The 11259-nt window shown below is 38.5% G+C and overlaps 1 pseudogene; it reads left to right on the forward strand.

Moving 5' to 3' along the window:
- Window positions 1-9424: 9424 nt before the first annotated feature.
- Window positions 9425-10822, forward strand: LOC117022090 (citrate synthase, mitochondrial-like; annotated as a pseudogene).
- Window positions 10823-11259: the final 437 nt, after the last annotated feature.

Raw genomic sequence — 11259 nt, forward strand, 5'->3', positions numbered from 1 at the left:
TCAAGAGAATTAGAAGACAGGGTACAGACAGGAAGAAAATATTTGCAAAAGACACATCTGGTAAAGAACTGTTCTCCAAAATACACAAAGAACTCTAAAATTCAACATAAGAAAACAAGCGACCTAACTAAAAAATGGGTCAAAGACCTTAACAGACATCTCACCAAAGAAGATATACAAATAGAAACTAAGCATATGAAAAGATGCTTTATACTACTGTTATCAGGAAATGCCAATTAAAACAATGAGATACCACTACATACCTATCGGAAAGGCCAAAATCCAGACAGACAACACCAAATGATATCAGGACGTGGAGCAACAGGAACTGTCAGATATTGTTGCTGGGAACGCAACATGGTACAGCTACTTTGGAAGACAGTTTGGCAGTATCTTACAAAACTAAACATACTACTGTTACATGATCTAGCAAACACTCTCCTTGGTACTTATCCAAAAAGGTTGAAAACACGTCTATACAAAAACCTGTACAGGGATGTTTAAAACAGCTTTATTCATATTTGCCAAAACTTGGAAGCAACCAAGATGTCCTTCAGTGGGTGAATGGATAAATAAATTGTGAAATATCTAGACAATTGAATACTACCATGTTTTCCTGAAAATTGGACCTAGCCAGACCATCAGCTCTAATGCGTCTTTTGGAGCAAAAATTAATATAAGACCTGGTCTTATTTTAATATAATATAAAACCAGGTATTATATTATATTATATTACATTATATTATATTATTATAGTATATTATATAAGACTGGGTCTAATCTAATCTAATCTAATACCAGGTCTTATATTAATTTTTGCTCCAAAAGACGCATTAGAGCTGATGGTCTGGCTAGGTCTTATTTTTAGGGAAAAACGCTAAGGAGAAATGAGCTATTCAGCACTAAAGAGAAATGAGCTATGAAGACGTGAAAAGATATAGAAGAAACTTAAGTTCATATTACTAAGTGAAAGAAGCCAATCTGAAAAGGCTGTGTACTATATGATCCCAACTATATGATATTCTAGGAAATGCAAAACTATGGAAATAGTAAAAAGATCGGGTGTGGGGGAGAGAGAGGTGTGGGAGCATGGATAAGTAGGGCAAAGAAGATTTTTAGGGCAGTGAAAATATTCTGTATAATGTTATAATTATGGATATACAGAGTTATGTGAGGTCTGACAATTAAATTCGCGAACTGGTTGCAATGATGTTGCTAACCTTTTTTTGATTCATTATGAATTTATACCAACTGGACAGTTAACCAAGTTTACTATTTGGAAGTGCTGAAAAGGCTGCACGGGAAAGTTAGATGACCTGAACTTTTCGCCAACAATTTATGGCTCTTGCATCATAACAATGCGCCAGCTCACATGGCACTGTGAGGGAGTTTTTAGCTAGTTAACAAATAACCATATTGGAACACCCTCCGTTCTTACCTGATCTATCCCAAAGGTAAAGGAACTACTGAAACCAAGACATTTTGATGAAATTCAGGACTTCAACGGTAATACGATGACAGCTCTGATGGCCATTTCAGAAAAAGAATTCCAAAATTGCTTTGAAGGGTGGACTAGGTACTGGCATTGGTGCATAGCTTCCCAAGGGGAGTACATCAAAGGTGATTATAGTGATATTCAGCAATAAGGTATGTAACACTTTTTCTAGGGTGAGTTCGCAAACTTAATTGTCCGACCTTGGTACCTTTGTCCAAACCCATGAAATGTACACTATGGGTGAACCCTAGGTAAACTATGGACTTGGAGTTATTATGATACGTCAATGTAGGTCATCCTTGGTAACAAATGTACCATCCTGGTGAATGATGTTGACAACGGGGGAGGCCATGCATGAGTGGGTGTAGGGGTTATATAGGAAATCTCTGCACTTTCCTCTCAATTTTCTTGTGAATCTAAAATTGCTCTTTAAAAAAAAATGTTTTAAAAAATGCACACCTGCCCAGCTTCCAATTCTAGAACTTCACATCCTTGCCTACGGACTCTATTTTGCCACAGGAGTCGCAGCTGTCAACAAGTAACTGACAGGATTTGGGGTATAAATATCTTAGTTCCTCCACCTCTTGTGTTTTACACTGGTCCCTAGAATTCCCCCATCAGGGTCACACTCCATTTGCCCATAGGGTAGCTGGTTTGATGATGAATTTTTTATTGGATTTTTCATTTCTTTGCCACACTTCCCCATTTCCTTACCTTTCTCCCTTCATCCAAAATAAAACATAACAACCAAAATATAACAACTGAAAAATCTACTAGTACTTTTATCCTTTCTCAGAATCTGTTTCTGGTACCGTTGGTACTCAGAAAATACCTATTAGACATCAAAAGGCAATGTCATGGAAGCAGATGGACACTCAGTTTCTGAGATTTATGAAAAAATCAGGCTAGGGATATAAATTTGGACAGTTTGGGAGTCATCAGAGTGAATGAGATCATCGAGGGAATGAGTGAAAATAGAAAAGCAGTGTAAAAATGAGTTGGAACCCTTGGTCACACTAATGTTTGGAAGAAAGAGAACTAAGGAAGAACCAACAAAAATGCCAAGATCTTTGCAGCTAGCAAGGTCGGAGAAAACTCAGGCAAATGAAGAGAGTATTTCCAGGACTTAAAAGTATTGATTCCTGGGTCCCACTGCTGATGAAAAGAACCAGGATCTCTGTTGGTTCACACAGGAAGTTCACATTTTTGAAGTCTTCTCAGATATTTTTTAAACATAGTAAGGTTAAGAAATATTGACCCTTAGAAACTCCTACCCACCCACCTCCCCACCCCCGCCTTTTGAAGGGGGACATAGTATTGTAGGTAGCATGGCACAGATAAGCTTTTATTCTGTCCTAGTAGGTTCACAACAGAAAAAAAATGTCCAACAATATAGTTGGGCATTTATAATTGACTTCTCAAAAGCTCATCCTGCTACCTAAGCAAACGCTTGTAATTAGAGGTGGTATATATATACAATTTTAAATTAGCTGAATATGGATCTTTTTTTGGGGGGGCGGGGAGTTGAGGTTATCTTGAGTCGATAATATTAGTTGCTAGGGGGTTTCACATTCCTGAGCTAGATCATTAACCGAAAACAATTCTATAGAAAATTAAATTCTTGCTAAGATGTAAAATCAGATCAGATAGCAAGATTTCAGCTTTACAGATAATTATTTTGCAATTATGACTAATAATTATGCTAAGAAGACTGATTTTCTTTATTATCAGTACTTATGCATCCAAGTGAAATCTCTTTGAAATAGTCATCTTGGGATGGTGTATGCTACATTTCTGAAAATCTTTTAGAAATACCTTCAGAATCCAAGGCAACTACGTTTGGCTGGCAAATCTTCATGCATTTTAGTCTTGATTTTAGAATTACTAATACTGATACTAATAACAGTTAACATCATTTCATGATTGCCATAAACTGAATGTGTGCCCCCAAGTTCAGATGTTGAAACCTAATCCTCAATGTTATGGTACTGAAGGTATGGCCTTTCAGAGGTGATTAAGTCATGAGGGCAGAGCCCTCATGAATGGAATTTAGTGCCCTTATAAATGAGACCTCAGCGAGCTTCCTTGCCCCTGCTGCCATGTGAAGTTACAGGAAGACGGCTATCTATGAACCAGGAAGCAGGCCCTCACTAGGTACTGAATCGGCTGGTGCCTTGATCTTGGACTTCCCATCCTCCAGACCTCTAGAAATAAATGTTTATTGTTTAAACCATCCAGTCTATTGTACTTTTGTTATAGCAGCCTGAACAAACTAAGAAAATGATTCTCATAAACTGACTTCTACAGAGTAGTCTCAAGAATGTTTGCAACAAAATGTTATGATAAAGGAACATGACTACTCATAGAAGAAAACTCTCAAAAGTTGTGCTATTAGTAGTAGAATAAAAAACTGTAGAGATCCACAAGGACAGAAGACCCGCTACATAATTTGCAAAACCCAGTACAAATAAAAATGCCGGGCCTCTTGTTCAGAAAACAAGGGGAAAGTACTGTTAAAGGTATTGAATTATACAGGCCGTTCTTTCTGCGTATCTCATCTGCTTAAGCACTTGCTCTGTTGTCCCACCAGACTTCACTACAAAACACAAGTTCAAAGATAATTATTAAGTATTTAAAGATGGAGGCAGCAGAACATTAAACCAAGTAGTGTTCATCCCTTCTGAGTATGGGCTCTGTGTGACAGCACAGGCCACCCACCCATGAAACTAGCCCTACAGAGAGCACTGCTATTCAGATACTACCAGCTTCCACTGATGCACATAAAAGTTATGGACTTTGTCTTTATCTCTTTTTTTTTCTATAAAAACTTCTTCCGTTTTTAATATTTGTTTCCTTGTAGGTAAAACTAAAAAGATTCAGGATATCAAGAAGAGGTGTACTAGTTAAGCAACAAAAGCCATACCTCTCTGGGGAGAAACGCAGAGAAGCACATGGAGACAGTGTCTTCCTGGCTGGCTCCTGACTCAGGTCAGTTAATCCAGGACATGGCAGCTTATTTTACCTCAAGTTCAAACAAAACAACAACGTTTTCCCTGTAGGTGGGTTTCAGCAAACATCCTAAAGGCCACTTTATACAAACTTCATGGAAACGCAGTAGGACAAAACTAGCACCACCCCTACCCACTCTCTGTCTCACCTCATTTCCTGTGCTTCCTGTGGCTGCCATGTCTAATGCAATAGACAGTCATAAAAATACTGGCTCTTAAACAACTTGAGGTTAATTTATAGTCTGATCATGTTCTAAGTATTTGCTAAAATACACACAGGTGATTTAAAGGAGTACACTAGCACTAAAACTAAGTTTCTTTAATTTCCTGATGCAGTTTTATGTGAGTGCTGTGTTATCTTTTTCAATAATTTTCTCCCAGGCAGAAAACCACTTAGTTCTTTCATATCTCCTATATTCTTTATTATAGCATTAAACATCGGACTAATTACATATTAAATAGAGTTTAACTATATATCATAACTAGAGAAGAATGTGTAGAGACTATATATAAATGTCCCCTTTCCCTCTTCCCAAAAATGCATCCAATTTTAAAAGTAAATCTTAATTTTGATATATTTTCCATAACTTCTATAGTATAGGATAATTTACAGTGTTACTCAAATCTCATATATGCCAATAGCGAGTGTATTAGAATGAGATTTGTATATTTCTAATTAATTTCAGGCCCATTTATGATACATCACAGATTTCCTTAAATCATTTTGAGATATTTTCTGAAATTCTTAAAGAGTTTCAAAACAAAAACTTTATCTTAGTTGATACTAACTTCTTAGTAGTATTAGGAGAAAGTGGGGATATAAAATTTATTTTTAAAATATCAGATATTCTTTCCAGTTTCACAGAATTCTCTTATCACTACTCCAATTATATAGATACCATCTAACTTGAGGCTGTGCCAAGCTACATTACCTCACAACTTAGGTTTAAGCAGTAGAGAACAATATTTATTGTGAGGGAAATAGCAATTACTAAAAGAAATTTACACAATAAAATGAAATTTTAGAGTGACCCTGAGGAAAAAACTCTTGGACAAATGAATTGAACTTTCCATGAAGCTTCTCACAGTAAAAGGCAAATTAGTGAAGAAAGAAATTGGAACACTAAGGACTAAAATTTCCCCAAACTAAGCATGAGGTAAAGGATTTTCCAGTCACAATGAAAATAGAATTTGCTGACAAAGTCATGGTCATATCAGACAACTCACAACTGGGAAAAAGAAATGTGCAAAAAACATTTCTTATTTTTAACTACACAATTTGGAATATTTCCAAACTATGTCTGGAAAGTGCCCGCCTGCCCTTGACCATTATATTGCTCCCTTTCCTTTTTTATATCTCTCACTGCATTACCAACACTCATATGTCAACGTTAGGGTAGTAAGGAATCCACTTACATGAGGTGTCTAAATAGCCTCAAAAGAACAAAAAACAAAAAACAACTCATAGAAGCAGAGGAGAATGGTGATTGTCAGGGGCCAGATAGAGGAACAAATGGGGAGTTGCTCTTTGATGCATGGGTGTAAAGTTTCAGTTATGCAAGATGAGTAAATTCTAGAGATCTGCTGAACAATATTATGTCTATAGTTATCAACACTATTGTACACTAAAAAATTTATTAAAAGGGTAGATCTCATGTTAAATGTTACTATAATTTTTAAAAAGGTAGTAAGGAAACATTTAATCATATTTAATTCTAGCTATATATTGTTCTTTAACTTACATATTTATTCAAGTGATTCAGTTATTTATAATTGGGAAGGCATTCTTTATTAAATGAATAAGAATATCTGTGATCCTAATTTAATACACAGAGCCCCATGCCTTTCTGACCTTTGGGGTATGGCATTATTTCTGAGATGTCTAACTTGGTCTTTGTATTGTACTCCATTTAACAAACATCTTCACACTTTAATAGAGTGCAGTAAACCCTCCCTGAAAACCAAAAGGGCTCATTCACAATACAATGAATGGTTTTATGTGCATTCCTGACAATAGGAGATGGACCATATGACTGTTCATTTGAGGGAGGGTCCTATTATTTTAAGCGAGTGAATGGAACAGGTAGACTTTACCTTATTTCCCAAGAATGACATTGACTTACAGCAAGATCTCCAGAGAATCGTTTCTCTACACCATTAGAAGACAAAGTGCCTTCTTAAGGCTAAGAAAATATTTAGGATACCTGGTCCTTTTGTAGGTATTCTGACAGTACTACAAGAATTTTGGACTTCCCCAGACTGATGGCATCCATGTTGATACATGTTCAAAGGTACACAACACACACGTTAATGCTTTTGAGCCATCTCAAAGTGCTGAAATGCACTCCCTGTAGGCCATTCAGCCTAAATGGCTTCTGGGATAACTAAATAAACTCCATAACCCAAATAAAGTCCAGCATTCATGAAGCCCAGTCTCTTCAGGTGTTGCTTTCAAAGAAACACAATCAATTGTTGTGGCATCTATCTAAATAGTATGGTTTTAGGGAGTTATATTATTGGACGGGTACTAGAGAACCTGCAATAGAGGCTTTTTAATAGCATTTTTACATAAGATTTAAAAAGTATGGATTATTCATCTTAAAGAATTGACTTTCTTGATGCCACCCATGAAGTTCAAAATCAAAATGAAGTAAGTGTAGTATAATTCTAATCCTTATTTGCTTCTTTAGATAAGTGCCAAAGGGAATTCTATTTACAATCCACATTGATATTTTAAAAATTCCCTCTCCTCATTTCTCTTGCACTCATTTCTTCTTTTCCTACAGCTCCGCGAGGTCTTTCTTGCCACACTCTCCTGACTGTTTTCCCTGAAGCCCATTGACTTACCACCACTTTTCTTTATGTCTCTTCTCATTTTTTTCTATACATAGTAAATCTGTCCTTTTACTTCACAACCTCTAACCACCCATACTGTCTCAGTTCTTTGCTTTCCTAATTACCCTAGTTTACACCAGTGCTTCTCAACCTTCCTTTTATTATTGCCTCCCCCAAGGAGACATTTTGGACATATCTTTTCCTAACTCCCTCCCACGAAATGTTAAAGCCATGGATATACCATATACTTGCTTAATATGTGTGTGTGTATATATATACATATATATATATGTGTATATATATATATGTCTGTGTGTATGTATGTGTATATATATACATATATATACTTTATATATATGTGTGTGTGTGTATATATATGTGTATATATATATATATATATATATATATATATATATATATATATACTTTATACATAAAAAAGTATGATTTTTTTTATTTACACACACCCCCAAGAACCAATCCCTTCCTTGGGGGCAATATCACCTCAGCTGAGAATGCATGGTCTAAGACATAGACGGAACAGCAGAGAGGAGCAGGAACCTATGGAAAACCAGTGCCAGCCACCCACACGTTCTTTTGTGAGAGTTCCATTTCTACTAGCCCTTTGCCTATTGTTTAGCCTTTTGGGTGTACCACTGTAGCCAGTGTCATTCCTAAGCAAAACTGTACAATCGGCCTGAATTATTAGCTTCTGTCTCCTCTTATTTTCCCTGGATAACTGGTACCCTGCAACACTTCATTCAAAAATCATTCTTACTCCTACACCCAATAAAATCCTAGGCATTTGGGATCTCACCCCCTAACTGTCAAATAAAACCTGCTAATCTGGGATAATTCTTGCATATGAAAAACTAATCTACAAAACTGATGTATATTTCTCTTCCAAAAATCATTTGTATTTTAAAAGAACACCTCCCCCCAAAAGGAAACCATCTTCCCCACAGGAATTAAGTCTTGCCAGTAGTTCAGGCACCACAGAAAGCAGGCAGGAAGGTAATCTGAAATAAAAGCATTCTCTAAATCTCTCTAAAAATCATAAAAATGTAAGTCACTCAAGTGCCGCCTACCCGGCCTCTCCGTAATACTTAAGGATTCTTCTCTTATCCAGCATCTCTCTCCCTGCTCATATTACCTATTCTCTCAACTGGAAGCTTGGGTGGGAGAGGGAGCACATCGTTAATATCTTTATGTTCACCACAGTATCTAGTATGATATGTTGCATTGCTGTCACTCATTGAAGCCAAACTGAATTCCCAGTTCCAAATATTTCTCATTTTAAGTAGTCCTGACTTACTTGTGGTCCTCAACCTCCTCATCCATCAATTTAAAAAAATCAGTCTCTATTTCTATCGTCTCCATAGGCCTGATTAAGAATTCTATGAGAAGCAGCACAGTAAGGCAGTACTTTTCAAACTTTTTTGCCTCTAACACATAGTAAGCATTATGTTTCACCTCACGACCCAGTCCACTTAACAAACAAACATACACAGAAGTTTCATAAAATAATATTATGTGGGCTATATCATATTAAGAGCCATATGATGTTGGACAAGTGATTCAGCCTCCACAGGCTTTAGTGTTCTCCCCTTTAAGACAGAACTGATAATAATACTTTCCTAGAAAGATTGTTGTGGGGGATTAAATAAATGCACCCAGAGCTCTTTGTACAGCACACGGCAAGTGTTAATGAGTGTTAGCTCTTATTGTTCACTCTTTGAATTCTTTTGAGAAATTTGGAGAAAAAAGTTACATGAACAAAAATATAATACTTATATATTACTCACTGTGCATTTAATTATGTTCTATAATTTTATGCCCTTATTTCATTCGATAATTTTAATGCACCTAGGAATCTTGTCTTTTTGGTTGTGTTATAACTCAATGCTGTGGCTGCTCATGAAGTGTTTCTTCTACTACATGCAGCGTCTGGCCCAGAGCTGAGATTCAGGTACTGTTCAAGTTCTCATCTACTTTCAATCTTGTCTACCCGTAGGCTCCACCTCTGCTTCCTGCCACAGCTCTCTCCCTTCCTCCCCTCACCACCAGGTCCCAGAGTTTGCCTGCCATGGCTTTACTCACTGTGGCTGCCTGGCTTTTCAGAGCCAAAAATGCATTCTGTCTTGTTCTTGCTGCCTGGTATGCCAGGGCTTACATCCACGAATTTGAAAGATGTATTGGCTGACCTGATAGCTAAGGAGCCAGCCAGAGTTAAGACCTTCAGGCAGCAACATGGCAAGATGGTGGTGGGCCAGATCACTGTGGACGTGATCTATGGTGGCATGAGAGGCATGAAGGGATTGGTATACAAAACCTCAGTTCTGGATCCTGAGGAGGGCATCCATTTCCAGGGTTATAGTATCCCTGAACGCCGGAAACTGCTGTCCAAGGCTAATGGTGGGGAAGAACCCCTGCCGGGGGGCTTCTTTTGGCTGCTGGTAACTGGAGAAGTCCCAATAGAGAAACAGGTATCTTGGCTCTCAAAAGAGTGGGCAAAGAGGGCAGCTCTGCCTTCCCGTGTGGTCACCGTGCTGGACATCTTTCCCACCAATCTACACCCAATGTCTCAGCTCAATGCAGCCATTACAGCCCTCAACAGTGAAAATAAATTTGCCTCAGCATATGCAGAGGGTATCAACTGAACCAAGTACTGGGAGTTGACTTATGAAGACTGTATGGATCTGATTGCAAAGCTACCTTGCCTTGTGGCAAAGATCAACTGGAATCTCTACTGGGAGGGCAGCAGTATCGAGGCCATTGATTCTAAGCTGGACTAGTCCCACAATTTCACTAACATGTTAGGCTATACCGATGCTCCATTTACTGAGCTCATGCACTGGTACCTCACCATTCACAGTGACCAGGAAGGAGGCAGTGTAAGTGCCCATGCCAGCCACTTGGTGGGCAGTGCCCTTTCAGCCCCGTACCTGTCTTTTGCAGCAGCCATGAATGGGCTGGCAGGACCCCTACATGGACCAGCAAATCAGGAAGTACTTGTTTGGCTGACACAACTACAGAAGGAAGTTGGAAAGATGTGTCAGATAAGAAGCTATGAGACTGCATCTGGAACACACTCAACACAGGATGGGTTGTTCCAGGCTATGGCCATGCAGTGCTAAGGAAGACTGACCCACAATATACCGGCCAGTGAGAGTTTGCTCTGAAACACCTGCATCATGACCCTATTTTATGCTGGTTGCTCAGCCGTACAAGATTTTGCCCAGTGTCCTCTTAGAGCAGGGCAGGGCCAGAATCCTTGGCCCAGTGTAGATGTGCACAGGGGTGTGCTGCCCCAGCACTACGGCATGGCGGAGACGAGTGACTACACAGTCCTGTTTGGGTGTCATGAGCGTGAGTTGTACCGGCACAGCTCATCTGGAGCCAAGCCTTACGCTTCCCTCTAGAGAGGCCCAAGTCCATGAGCAAGGATGGTCTAGTGAAGTCTGTGGACTCGAAGTCAAGGTAAAACTGGAGACTGGGGAAACTACTAAAAAGTGAAGGAGGTTTAAAAAAAAGTATACTTTTATTTCAGGGGGCTTTTAAAGACTTAAGATTGAAGTATATCTGACACACCGATAATAAGTTTGAGGTTAAAATATAAATTAAGTCTTTAAAAGATAAAAAAAAAAGTGATCTTTTCTTCCCTAACTCCTTTCCCCTCCCTGGTGTGAGGTGGCCATCAACTGTAGGAAGACCAGGACTAATGCATGTAGTGTGTGTTAGAAGTGCACACCCCTCCACCCCCTCTCCCATCCAGCATCTCTAGAGTCAGAATCTGGCTCCTCTTTTCCTGGATCAAAGCTGATTGCAGAAAATCTGCAGTCACTTTGGAGCTTTCAGTTCCATTCTGTCCAGTCTTTAATAGGCCAGCAAACCAAGAATCTGTCCCTTCTGTTTCCATAG

This window comes from Rhinolophus ferrumequinum, chromosome 5 (genome assembly GCF_004115265.2).
Source record: "Rhinolophus ferrumequinum isolate MPI-CBG mRhiFer1 chromosome 5, mRhiFer1_v1.p, whole genome shotgun sequence".
NCBI classification, from domain to species: Eukaryota; Metazoa; Chordata; class Mammalia; order Chiroptera; family Rhinolophidae; genus Rhinolophus; species Rhinolophus ferrumequinum.